The sequence below is a fragment of the Oncorhynchus tshawytscha genome, linkage group LG12 (assembly GCF_018296145.1).
Source record: "Oncorhynchus tshawytscha isolate Ot180627B linkage group LG12, Otsh_v2.0, whole genome shotgun sequence".
Classification (NCBI taxonomy): Eukaryota; Metazoa; Chordata; class Actinopteri; order Salmoniformes; family Salmonidae; genus Oncorhynchus; species Oncorhynchus tshawytscha.
The window spans coordinates 32354919-32369879 of NC_056440.1; positions in this window are offsets into that span (position 1 = coordinate 32354919).

The following is a 14961-nucleotide window of genomic DNA, read 5'->3' on the forward strand; positions in this document are numbered from 1 at the left end:
ATCCAATCGCTGATGACTTTGTACAACACCTCTCATTTTGACATTACCACAAATGACTCCATGGAAGTCTCAGACTGAAGTACGTAGCGAACATAGAGCAGTGGAAGAATTCAGTTTGAGTCGTCAGACAACTACCGCCTCCAACACAGTACATACTGTATATGTCCACGTATGTGTACTGCATACTGTATGTTTATGTAAGGTTCCCTTTTATTCTTAGCGGTATGAACAGGAAAAGTTTGAATGTGGTTTCAGTATGTTTTTGCACTAATAGCAGAAGTACACCATCACCATCATCTCTCTACTCGTGGTTAATCAGATAAATAACCCTTCATCATCCTTAATCAGATAAGGGGACATCAAAAATGAGATCGTAATCATCTCCTCAAACTGAGTTGGGTGTGAACAAGTGATTAGCTTATCTCTAATCCAACACTGTGGATTTCCACTGACATGTGGAGAGAGACTTTGTTGCAATGTGGTGTTATATCCTGGGGGTAGCCCCTCCCCTGAACTGCAGTGCAGACTAGGTCAAAGCCAAACAAGAGATAATGAGAGGATCCAGGTTAATTTGGGTGCCACATAGAGCAGGCAACTAGGCTGAACCTCTACTCCTCTGTGTTAGGACATCACCAGCTTAATCAGCATGTCTGCAAGGCCAATGTGCTGCAGACCTTGCACATATGCAAAAGTGCACTTGGGCTTGTGGAACACACAGTGCACTGGCTGACTTCAGGACATAGAGACTTGTGGGCAGAGCGAAGGCAGGGATCATCAGTTTGCAATGTTGTTGACATTCATCTGACATCTAGAACGGGCACAGGATCATGTGACCAGAAGTGTCTGTGTTAGATCAACGGCAAGTAAGAAAGACCATGCTGCCTTCTGTTAGAAGAGTAAATCTGTATTCACTTACTATGCACTATGCTCCGGAACGTTGGCGACTAGTAAATATTTTTTAAACCTCCCGTTTTGGGCTGGATGTGTCAATGTGTAGTTAGTACATGCATAATCTATGAGCAGAATTACTGTCTTACCTCATTTTCAGGGACCACTTTTGGCTCGTGAGCTCTACTTTCAGAACTACTGGCTAAAAAGTATACAAAAGTACAGGAGAATCTCTTTAACTGGATGTATATTTCAAGCTTACAGATCAGTTCAGGTGTTACAGAAACTGGTCAAAATCAAACCATGCACTGTTCATGATATGTTTTTAGAGGTGAAATTGGTCACCCCTGGCGAGTCCCCTTTTATTATCGCAATGGAGATGATTTAAGAGCACCAGTAGTTGGATTGCTGTATAACATAAGGCACAAACATACGGGCAGGATATTCCAAAAGGGGTCATATATGTATGAGAGTTATATTTGTGGGGTGAGTATGTGAGATATTACAAGAAACTTGTAGAGAGTTAGGGGGTAAGTGGCTTTGTCAGTCCCTCTTTGAAAGAGAGAGAAAGAGAGAGAGAGAGAGAGCGAGAGAGAGGGCATTAACCACATATGATATTATTTCCTTCCAGCAGCTCTTTGGGTCAGACAGGACCCATTTCACTGTCCTTTATTTCATAATAAATCCATACTCTGGAAAATGAGAAACACGAGTGATCACTTTCTTACTCATTCTCTGAACTGTACTTGTCATCGCTCTCGCCTCTTTAACTGCCCTACCCCCCACTAAAATCCAACCCTCCCCTGACACTCAAGCACCCAAACCCCCTCCACCACCACCAACCCTACCACCCATCTCTGTCAATGCCAGGGTGACTCGGGTGCAATGGGTTGTCCCTGCTCACCCGAGCACCGGTAGACCTCCAATGGGGAAATGCTTGGCTGCGGAGAAACAGCACGAAATGTAATTCTCCACTTGGCTGACTAGGGCGAGTCGTCCTGCTCCACCAGCCTGTTCCTTCATTATTCCTGGGCCGATAACTGACTGAGTGGGATGTCTTGTCTGTTTAATGCCAGCTCAGCTGCTTCATGGGAGGAACGGGCTTGTCACTCTGCACTATAACACACTGTATTACCATCTCCACTTCATTTATTTTGTTCAGATTTCACACGCCCGTCAAGGCATTCGTCCCCCAAAGACACTCGCCTGTTTTCCCCCATTGTTTCCCATGTTGCATCCTTTAGGGGACATGCATCTCTCACTATGGAAAATGTGGTTATTAATTTCAGTGAGACTCACTTGATGAAAACAAAAACAAAAAACCTACATGTCAAACTTGGACACAATATTATACTAGCTTTGAAATTAAAATTGGTTTAAAACTGTAAATGTATAACTTTTCCTGATGTCATGTCCTCTTCATGTGCATTAGTAACCAGCACATATGTGCAAAGCTACACTACAGTATACACACAACCTCACTACCATACCAACACAATGGAAATGCACATTGACTACATCAAAAACTATCATTGAAGTTATCCTGCTGGTGCTGGTGTAAACAGTAAGCCTTGGTTCCCTGCATTTATAGACATTGAGTTAAAGGTTGCTGCATGAGGGGACTGCATGATTGAGCGTTGTGAAATGGAAATGCAGCCAGGCAACCATTGTCAAAGACATAGCTTGCACTTGACCCCACAAGCACTCAGCCCCCATGCACCACCCACCCCCACACCGTCACAGGAGCCTCAAAATGCCTCTCTTTCCCCAGCTCGTGTCATCACTCCCCTTCAGAAACACTTGAAAAATGTAAATGAATAAATCCATTCCTTTTGTCAGGATACATATTATACTCCATCACCCTGGCTTTAGTTTTGCTTGTTGGTAAGGCACTGGTCTAGGTACAGGTCTATGTCTCACAATCAGACAATTCTGACCTACTGTCTCATCAGTCTCATTTCAAAAAGTATAAATGGTATAAAAAAAGCTGCATACAAGCACACTATAGAGGGAGACCATATGTTGGAAAACCACAGTATCAATTCTTCCGACAACCACAGATGATTGGCTACGCCAAGCTGCATGATAGCAGTGCCTAAAAGGACTTAATTTATCACCATTATACATTTTTGTGCAGTATTTGGCTGCTCTAACAAGGCAGGAAAGACAACAGGCAAAAAATAGGTACAGGTCTCTGTCTCACAAGCAGACAATTCTGACCTATGGTCTCATCAGTCCTTTTCCCTTCAAAATACTTGTTACATTGCTATATACTATTCTGTGGCAATCCAGAAGATACATCCAGGCAAATTCCTGGTGTGGCAACATTATAACCAGTGACAAAACATACCACCTCCAAGAGGTAGGCTTTATTCAATTCAGTGGCAAGTACTATGTGGAGTAGAAATACTAGGTCTCAGCAAACCATCATGCATCAGCAATACTCTGCTTTGTGTGGGAGCAGACCAAAGCCACAGCAAGGCTGTGGTGAATAGTAATGGGTGTTAAAAAAATAAAAGAGAAATGTGTATTTGGAAGTCATTAAACACCTAACACCCACTCCTTCTGTGTAACCACAAAGCCTATAGTAGTGTGGGACAAAATGCTTTCCAATGTGACAATTGATTGTTTTTTGAGGCAGTTGTTGGTTGATTTCATAATTGCTATGATTTTTCACAAGTACATGAGTGTCATGCGATGATGGGCTTTAGAATCCTGGGCCTAATGCAATGCCCCTTAGTTCAACCTAAAGATCAATAATGTATTAAAACCAAGCACTTATTGAAATAATGGAATGTTTTTACTGGGGACAAAGGGTGTCAGAACCATGTCTTCTGTATGGGGTGCAGTGTTAAAATGCCAACGCGCTTACATTAAAACAATTTAAATATCTGGGAAACTAGAAAAGGACAATTACCGAAGTAAATATAGTGTGCTTGCTAGTCTTGAAGTATTTATGGTTGTAAAATAGTAGTAGTAGTGATGGTAGTGGTAGTGACGGCAGTAGTAATCGTAGTAATAGGGTTTTCATAGGCTTTGTGTTAGTGCCCTATTTTGGGGTGGTTTGTATGTGTGGAGTTATTATAGTGGGTATAGTTGGCTAGTAGAATAGGCTAGAGTGAGTACTATATCATCATAAGCCACATAATGTGTTTTTAAGCTGTCAAAATGTTTTAGTTTGAACATTCTGAAGGTTTTGTGACAGTGATTTCAGTTTAGAATGTTGAAGCCTCCATTTCGCCATTGAAATTAATAGCGATATAACAAGCTTTATAGTTTATGAAGTAGGAATGGTAGCAAAAAGCTGTGTCGAAGCCATCTAAGTTGAGTTAGTCTGCACATTTCAACGGTGGTGTTTGTAGCCGAAACAGATCAAGAGCAGTGGTGAATACAAATTTTACATTTGAAGTCTATGGAGTGTTAATACTACAAATAGCATCAACAATCTTTTGACAAGCAATCTGAGTTGAGTCAGTCTGTACATGACATTAGATTGGTGTTTGTAGCTCTAATGGTATAAGGGCTGTGGTGAATCCAAATACTTCCCATTCAAGCCGTTGGACTTTTATGCACACTCAAAACAGTTATAGTTCAAAAAGTATCAAAAGTATCAAAAAGCTGTATACAAGCACACTCTTCCAGACCGGTCTGCATGTTAGAATGTTTGAATGGTGTTTTAATCTTAAACGGTTGAAGACTAGTGACCAGAATCCTTCCCATTCCAATCTATGGGACCTGAAATGCATTGGGATTTATGCAAACATGGTTGTAATGTGAAAAGTCTATCTAAAAGTGTTTTTCTAGTAACAGTACCAGCCTGCATGTTTTAAAGTTGTTTTGGTGTTGGTAGCTTTAAAGTTTCAGGAGCAGTGGTGAATCCAAATACTGCCCATTCAAGCCTATGGAGCTTTAATGCACATTTAAAATGGTTATATTTCAAAAATGTAAATGGTATTAAAAAAAAGCTGTATACAAGCAGAGGGAGACCACAGTATCAATTCCTCCGACAACCACAGATGATTGGCTACCCCTAGCTGCATGATAACTGTGCCCAAAACAACTTAATTTATCACCACTGTACATTTTTGTGCAGTCTTTGGCTGCTCTAACAAGGCAGGAAAGACAACGGGCAAAAAATATTTTTACAGATTACCCACAATCATGAAACACCAAGGAAATAATTAAGACTCAAGAACCTTTTTACCCATCAAGACCAGAAACCAGACAGCTGTCAGTACATCTACTCCAATAATTCAATTACTCGGAAATCTGATCGATTTCGGGATTAGCTGTTATGCTAACCAGGTGTTAACAATAAGACTAAGTTGGCCAACATTAGCTAGCGAGATAACTTGTAGTCCATCTTTTACCTTGCGTCTCTCTCATGCAGTAGGCGGTGCATCATTTTTTCACTGTAGAAATGCACCGTTATAATAAAGCATTGCAAGAATCTAACATCACATTTTGTAAGCCAACTATTCCTAATGTGATGAGTAGATTGGATAGTGACATCATTTATTAGGCTATTAATAATCTAATCACTGTGTCTGAGCGAGTAGAGGCATAGGCCTATAGGCTCTATCAGAGACATTTCTTTTCTCTCCTTTGCACAGGAAAAATTTGGTCTTTGATAAACACATTTCATGCAATTCCACTACTCTTTACATGACCAAAGACATTAGCAGAATATTTTTTTAATATGACAGATCAAGGGATAGCCTAGGCCTACTCTGCTAACACTGACAAACAATTAAAAAAACGGCATTGTCTTGAATGCAACCATCTATTCTAGGCCTACAAAAAGGGGATATGTCCATCTAGCCTAGAGGAGGACATTATTGTCCAAAAAATTTCCAGTGGTACTGTATTTTTGTTTACAACATTTGCTAACATAGGTACACATATAACCAATGGTATACATGGATGTACTCTTATTCTCTTGTGACATTCATTGGGACCTCTTTCATCTGCAGACAGGAATTCACAGCTCTCTGTATGAGGACAAAAAGCATCACAAAGAAACATGCTTCATTATACTTCAATTAGACAGCACTGAATATTATGTTGCTATATCTCTCCGTCCACAGTTTTTCTTCCTAGGGACCGGAACTGGAGAATCTTTTCATAATGTCCTCCCACAAAGTACCTGCGCTATTCAGAGTAACCTACTATCCTTTCTCTGACAGCTGGCACTGCTAACATTAATCCTTTCACCCTCTTCCATGGCTGTTAGCTAGCTAGCTAACTACCTAACTTCAAATGCATTTTGAGTTGTTGTTTTTACATTTACAATGATAAATACATCAAGATAGCTAACTTAATTTTAGCTAGTTAGCTATCTAGTGATATTTAATTCACTTAGGTAGCTATCGGTTTTTCGGATGACTGCCTTGCCTGGTTCACCAACTACTTTGCAGACAGAGTTCAGTGTGTCAAATCGGAGGGCATGCTGTCCGGTCCTCTGGCAGTCTCTATGGGGGTGCCACAGGGTTCAATCCTCGGGCCGACTCTTTTCTCTGTATATATCAATGATGTTGCTCTTGCTGCGGGCGATTCCCTGATCCACCTCTACGCAGACGACACCATTCTATATACTTCCGGCCCGTCCTTGGACACTGTGCTATCTAACCTCCAAACGAGCTTCAATGCCATACAACACTCCTTCCGTGGCCTCTAACTGCTCTTAAACGCTAGTAAAACCAAATGCATGCTTTTCAACCGTTCGCTGCCTGCACCCGCACGCCTGACCAGCATCACCACCCTGGATGGTTCCAACCTTGAATATGTGGACATCTATAAGTACCTAGGTGTCTGGCTAGACTGTAAACTCTCCTTCCAGACTCATATCAAACATCTCCAATCGAAAATCAAATCTAGAGTCGGCTTTCTATTCCGCAACAAAGCCTCCTTCACTCACGCCGCCAGACTTACCCTAGTAAAACTGACTATCCTACCGATCCTCGACTTAGGCGATGTCATCTACAAAATTGCTTCCAACACTCTACTCAGCAAACTGGATGCAGTTTATCACAGTGCCATCCGTTTAGTCACTAAAGCACCTTATACCACCCACCACTGCGACCTGTATGCTCTAGTCGGCTGGCCCTCGCTACATATTCGTCGCCAGACCCACTGGCTCCAGGTCATCTACAAGTCCATGCTAGGTAAAGCTCCGCCTTATCTCAGTTCACTGGTCACGATGGCAACACCCACCCGTAGCACGCGCTCTAGCAGGTGTATCTCACTGATCATCCCTAAAGCCAACACCTCATTTGGCCGCCTTTCGTTCCAGTTCTCTGCTGCCTGTGACTGGAATGAATTGCAAAAATCACTGAAGTTGGAGACTTTTATCTCCCTCACCAACTTCAAACATCTGCTATCTGAGCAGCTAACCGATCGCTGCAGCTGTACATAGTCTATCGGTAAATAGCCCACCCATTTTTACCTACCTCATCCCCATACTGTTTTTATTTATTTACTTTTCTGCTCTTTTGCACACCAATATTACCATCTGATCATTTATCACTCCAGTGTTAATCTGCAAAATTGTAATTATTCGCCTACCTCCTCATACCTTTTGCACACAATATATATAGACTCCCCTTTTTTTCTACTGTGTTATTGACTTGTTAATTGTTTACTCCATGTGTAACTCTGTGTTGTCTGTTCACACTGCTATGCTTTATCTTGGCCAGGTCGCAGTTGCAAATGAGAACTTGTTCTCAACTAGCCTACCTTGTTAAATAAAGGTGAAATAAAAAAATAAAAATACAGTATGTGAAGTTATCTAGCTAGCTAACATTACATTAGCAGGTCATTTGAGTTAGCCTGCACAGTAAGTTCCTGTAGAATGCTAGCTAGTTAATAATTACATTGTAAAAAAATAAAACAATAATAAACATATATTTACTTACTTGAATAGGTTCTCCCACTGCATCCATTTTCTGGGTCCTTGGAAAAACAAAATAATGGGCAATCGTCTCGATGTTTCTGTCATGAATTCTACCGAAGTCAATGCCTCTCCTTGTTCGGGCGGTGCTCGGCGGTCGACGTCACATTGATCCATGTTTCATTTTCCATTGGTTTTGTCTTGTCTTCCTACACACCTGGTTCCCATCCCATTCATTAATTGTTGTGTATTTATCCCTCTGTTTTCCCTCATGTCCTTTTCAGATATTGTTTATTGTTATTCTCGTGATTTATGGAGTTTGTTTTACCTTATTAAACTACTCCATTATACCAAGTTTGATTCTCTTGCGCCTGACTTCCCTGCCACCTACACACACGACATGACAGTTTCTGGTGGTAGAAAAACAGAGGCTGACTCATTAAGGTATAAGGTTTGACTCGTCTTCCAACATGGTGTGGTTGCTAGGTGATTTGTGATGCATCTGCAACCCCTTTATACCATTCCAGACCGGTCTACACGTTTTAAAGTTTGAGTGGCATTTCTATCTTAAAAGTTTTGAAGTTGTTTTGATGTTGGTAGCTTTTGCAATTTTTGCCCTACATGTGGTATAATGGAAAGCAAATAATAAGTATGAATAAAGTTGTGTTTTGCTTTCAGCAAGCACACCTAATAAAGACATATACTGAAAGTCTGATTGTGTGGCAGTCATTCTTAGCAGTAAACAAAAGTTATGATTCAGTGTCTACAGTATGTGATTAATATTGTGACTGGGGAGTGGTTAATTCTGTTGAGGTTGACTCTACTTGATCAGTTCTTGACATTTGCCCAATCTTGTGTCATGTCGGACCATAAACTGTAGATTTCTGTTTCTGAAATTGTTTTTAGAGAGAAATAGTCTGTGTGATGTCAGGTGAAGACTATATGTAAAAGTTTGGAAAGAGAATCAAGAGAAGTCAAACAGACAACTAAATGCCTGAAAAATGTCCCAGTGCTCAGATGTACAGCGACAAGCACAGTTGACGTGGACATGACAAGCTAGCAGCAGTAAAGCTCAGGACATGCTGTCCCGCTGGAGGCCCAGGACTGGACAACATTCTCAGCAACTGCTCTATGTGTTTTACGTGTTTAATAAAACAGTTATAGTGATAATTAACAGGCAAGAAGAAGACCCCCTCTTCAACCAACCCTTCCTGCACAATCTCATGTCTTTGATCTTTCCCTGTTTTTCTCAGACAGTCAGCTTTGGTTTTGATCTGGGTTTGAATTGCCTTGACATATCTGATACATATTATTAAAGCAATACAATCCCCACTGAGAGGTGGTAGGAATCTCCATGCTCCACTGCTGGAAAGGGATGTACGGTAGAGAACGACAATGCCACTGCACTTCGTTGAACCCCCCCCCCCCGACAAAAACAGAACAGAAATCATTGCCAAGAGTTTCACAAGGGAAATTCATTTGTAAAGTTTCTTCACACTAGTCCCTGACAGATGATTCCTTTTTAAATTGATTATAGTCCTACAAAGCCTTGAGATTTTGACAGACAAAAGAGAATGCAACTCTTTATTTGGAATTATTTTATGTCTACAAAGCATCAAACATATGTTGTTTCGCAATAAAAGCACAAGCCAAACAAAAGACCTTTCATCAACCACATTTGGAGAGAAATCTAACAATCATATCTGAACTTTGCACCTACTTTTATTTTATTTAACCTTTTTTAACTAGGCAAGTCAGTTAAGAACAAATTCTTATTTACAATGACAGCCTGCACCGGCCAAACCCGGACAACGCTGGGCCAATTGTGCATCGCCATATGGGACTCCCAATCACGGCCAGTTGTGATACAGCCTGGATTCGACCCTGAGTGTCTGTAGTGACGCATCAAGCACTGAGATGCACTCAATAGCAATGTGGTACTTGGTCAGTACTATGCAGAATAACCCTTACAAAAAAACCACATGAACAAAAAAGACGTGAAAACATTTGAAAAAACAAGCATGTGAACAAATCTTTTTTTAAATGTTATTTTATTCACAGAAGTGGTTTAACAGACTCATGTGTGGCATTTCACAATACTTTTTACATGTGAACAATTTACATGTGAAAAATGTCAAGTGGGAAAAACAGACAGTTGGTTTTCGGACAAGTGAATTTTCACATGGGTGTTTCACATGATGTTTCCCTACATTTCATATGTGAAATGAAACATTCTACAATTGTTTTTGTAACTGGCGGTATTAGAATCTGGGTCTCCCATGGGAGAAACCAATGTCTTGACCAATGTCTTGACCATTACATTAATTCTGAAGGCGCAGGCGGGGTTACCTCATCACGTGACCATGAGCAACCATTAGCAACTCCATGACCGCTAAACTTTCACATGTGTATTTTCACACTTCAAATGTCAACTAGGGCTGTCAAATGATTTTTTTCCCCCATTAAGTTTATTGCAGGATTTGCTGTGATTAATCTGCAAATAATTTGCTCCAATTGATGTTTTCAGTGTACGCTTTCAGACAATGTGATAAAAAAGTGCACTAAAATACCAAAAGCTTACTTGAGTTAACTGATTAACTCTGAAAGCGCTAATTTGAACATGTCAAACAGGATAAATAAGGAGACTCAGAGCGCTAGCTTCTCTGTTATTTTCATTGGGCTTCTTTCAACGGTTACTCACAGACACACGCGATCATTTTTTATAAGTAAAAATACAATTCCATATGTGAAAGTGATTTTACATGTGCAACTGCAATTCACAAGTGGTGAAAACATTTTTTTCTTCTCACATGTGAGAAGTGGTATGAACTCCAAATTTTATGATGGTGAAAATCTGGTTTTACATGTGAAATATTAGCTCAATATGTGAAAACAGCTATTTCATGTGAAATATAGATTTTTCTGCACATTTCAGCAAATATTTCTGCAAATTTCAATGGTTGTAAAGATGGGGAGAGGTCTGTCCGTAATAAAGAGATGTTCTGCTTTTTTGACACCACACTCCAAAAGCAAGTCCTGCAGGCTCTAGTTTTGTCGTATGTTGATTATTGTCCAGTCATGTGGTCGAGTGCTGCAAGGAAAGACCTAGTTAAGCTGCAGCTGGCCCAGAACAGAGCGGCATGTCTTGCTCTTCACTGTAATCAGAGAGCTAATATAAATACTATGCATGGCAGTCTCTCTTGGTCAAGAGTTGAGGAAAGACTGACTGGATCACTTATTCTTTTTAGAAAAAATATGAATGTGTTGAAAATTCCAAAATGTTTGCATAGTCAACTTACGCACAGCTCTGATACACACACCTACCCCACCAGACATGCCAGCAGGGGTCTTTTCACAGTCCCCAAAGCCATTATTGCATGGAACTCCCTCCAATCTCATATTGCTCAAATGAACAGCAAAAATGGTTTAAAAAATCTGAAAAAATCAACACCTCACGATACAGTGCCTCTCCCCTATTTGACCTAGATATTTTGTGTGTATGTATTGATAAGCAGGCTATGTGTTCCATTTTTAAATGTATGTAGTTCTGTCCTTGTCTATTAATGTTCTGTATTATGTCATTTTTCATGTTCTGTGTAGACTCCAGGAAGAGTGTCTGTGGGGATCCTAACAAAATACCAAATACCAAATAATCCAAAGTTTGGGTTTTAGATGCCCCAGAGGAGTTAAAATACTTATTGCTATACAGGTATGCTTTGTGTTTACCGACATTTGCCATAACTCATCGATCCTACTTAGCAATATAAAACCCCAAATCTATCATTCCACATACAATGACTCCTACAAAATATTCATTACAAATAACACAGATAAATATCAGTGTTTAAAATATCTGTAGAGGGATGCTCAGGTGATCCCATTTGAGGGAAAGCATTTTAATTACTGAACACAACTCTGGCATCTGCCCTCCTGGACTACCAGATCATGAATATATATTAATTATAAAGATTTGATGGGGCCTCCCGAGTGGTGCACCAGTCTGAGGCACCACTACAGACCTGGGCTTCGATCCTGGGCTTTATCACAACCGGGTCCCATAGGGCAGCGCAGAATTGGCCCAGCATCGTCCGGGTTAGGGGAGAGTTTGGCTCATCGCGCTCTAGCAACTCCTAGTGGCAGGCCGGGCACCTGCAGGTTGACCTCGATCATCACTTGAACAGTGTTTCCTCCGACACATTGGTGCGGCTGGCTTCCGGTTTAAGCGGGCGGGTGTTAAGAAGCACGGTTTGACGGGTCATGTTTTGGAGGGGGCATGACTCGACCTTCGCCTCCCGAGCCCATTGGGGAGTTGCAGCGATGAGACAAGATCGAAATTGGGGTGAAAAAGGGGGTGCATTTAAAAAAAAGAAAGACGTGGTGACATACAGTGCCTTCAGAAATGATTCACAACCCTTGAGTTTTTACACATTTTGTTATGTTACAAAGGAAAGGGAAGGGAAAGAGGGAGACCTAGTCAGTTGTACAACTGAATGCATTCAACTGAAATGTGTCTTCCGCATTTAACCCAACCACTCTAAATCAGAGAAGTGCGGGGGGCTGCCTTTACCGACATCCACATCTTCGGCGTGGGATTAAAATGAATTGTGTCTCAAAGAACGTTGCATACCTGGATTGTACAATATTTGCCCACTATTCTTTTTTAAATTCTTCAAGCTCTGTCAAGTTGGTTGTTGAACATTGCTAGAGAGCCATTTTCAAGTCTTGTCATTGATTTTCAAGCTGATTTGAGTCAAATCTGTAGCTAGGTCACTCAGGAACATTCAATGTAATCTTGGTAAACAACTCCAGTGCATATTTGGCCTTGTGTTTGAGGTTATTTTAAGCAGACTGAACCAGGTTTTCCTCTAGGATTTTGTCTGTGCTTAGCTCTATGGCGTTTATTTTTATCCTAAATTACTCGCAAATCCTTGCCGATGACAAACATATCCATAACATGATGCAGGCCATCACCATGCTTGAAAATATGAAGAGTGGTACTCAATGACGTGTTCTGTTGGATTTTCCCCAAACATAACCCTTTGTATTCAGGACAAAAAGTTAATTTCTTTGCCACATTTTGTTCAATACAACCTCATGTGATTACTTTCTGAAGGCAATGTATAGACCAATCCCCTTTACCCCCCTCCCCTTGTGACTGAGGTCGGTTTAGAATGATATCAGAATGCTGAATTACTGTCCATAAATGTACACACATGCTTTTCTCTCGCTGCCCTTCACATTCTCTCTCTCACTCTGCCTTATTTTCTCTCTCCCTCGCTACCTCACCAAACCACTTTCTGTTGGTTTACCCTAGGCCACGTGGTTCCCGTGGAGCACTGGCGCAGTGGGATAACAGTGGCTTGACCAGTTGGGTACTGTCTCCCAGCTCATTACGACATGCAAATAAAACGGGTATACATGTTTAATATTTAGTGGCAGCAGAAAACTCAGGCTGGCACAAGATCGAATTAAACAGCACTGTCAGTACATGTGAGCTCAGGGCTTTCTCAGCTATTTCAGTTCATATTGAGTTACTGTCACAATTTATATCAAAGCAGTGGGAAGACTAGTGTGAAAATGTTCTGTGATGCCATTAAGGAAGGACAGAAAATCAAGGAACCAGTGGGGAAGGTATTGTTTTGACGAAGCTATGTGTTTAAACCAATAATGCCTTGGTTTAACTAATCTTGGTGATCCTATACGGGGATTGGTTGTTCAGCAACAAAACCCGAAACATACGCGACTATGGGGCAAAACAGACCGGGTTGGCTTAGATTGTTGACAACATGTAAACTATATTTAGTTCCCAATGCTTATTGAATATAAATGAAGTTGCATAATGAGAACTTGTTGTCTCTCAAATACATTGTTACAGTTGGTTAGCTAACTAGTGAATTTTAACCATATGATCATAGACGTGACATCCATCAGTCAAAACACCTAAAATCATGACATGGTATCGAGAACAAGATACAACTAACTAAAACGAGCCACCTACGATTCCCCAGATGGCAGTTTCTTGTCATTATTGCAAGTTATCTGGCCATCCAGAATCACAACACACGGTCTTCTGCTGCATTGAAAGGTGCACATCGTCATCCATACCACACTAACAATGAGAGTTCGGTCGTGGATTTTCCTGATGTGCGCAACAGTGCTAAAAGTATCAGCGCTATTTTGCCATTTTTTTTCCACAGCTATATATTTTAGCTTAGACAAGTTAATGCTTATATTCTAATCAGCACGGTGGATTACACTGAGACCCACTGAGACCTAATTAAAGATACAGTCCGGAAGAGAGCCATCTTCACAGCATTACCAACACTCCCTCCCTGTCTTTGTCCTGGGCAGAGGGGCAGAAATATTATTGTGCCATTGTACTCAATGACAGTTGTTAGGCTACTTTAAAACCGGAGCCTTTTTACGTGCATATCCAAGTCAACCTCACCACGGATTAATATATTAAGCCGTTTCTTTTATGATAGATATTATCTCTCAATGTGCTGTTTTTTTAAAAACAATTCACTGTAACTAAGCCGATAAATGACCATTTTGAATATTGCGTCATGACATGAATAGGCATTGCTACTATAGAACAACACATTCCCTCTTATAGACCCCCTTGTGTTTTGAATGACCAACAGTTTCTCATGTATTATGCAAAGTGATTGTACATACAATACCTGCTACCGTCCAATCGGTCACAGTATGTCAGAATATCATCAGACATTTTGAAAGGTGAGTAGTGTGGATACAATACACTGCTCCTTAATGGACACCACTTCTCTTTCTCCCTGGACATGGAAGGAATATTGCGCAGTACACGGTCAGATCAAAGGAGCGGGGACCTTGTAAAGAGTGGGAATGAAGGTCAAAACCATCCTTTATTCAATTAAATGTGCTATATTGTAAATGATTGAATGGAAAATGAGAAAGTTTGCTGTGGAGTGGCATTCAATGAACTCCCACAGTCTGAGAAAAATAAAGAAAAAACGTAGGGGCATTTTATTATTCCAAGGTGAGGGCTTTAAAACATCATTTTAAATGTTACCCTGCTGTTCAAGATCATGAAAACCTATAATTTCATGCAAATGCACAGCAAGGAGCATGGGGCTTAATGTAAACGAATGCTTCTTTTGTACTGTTGGAGGAGTGGATAAGAGAGAGCGAGATGGAGGCCAGGA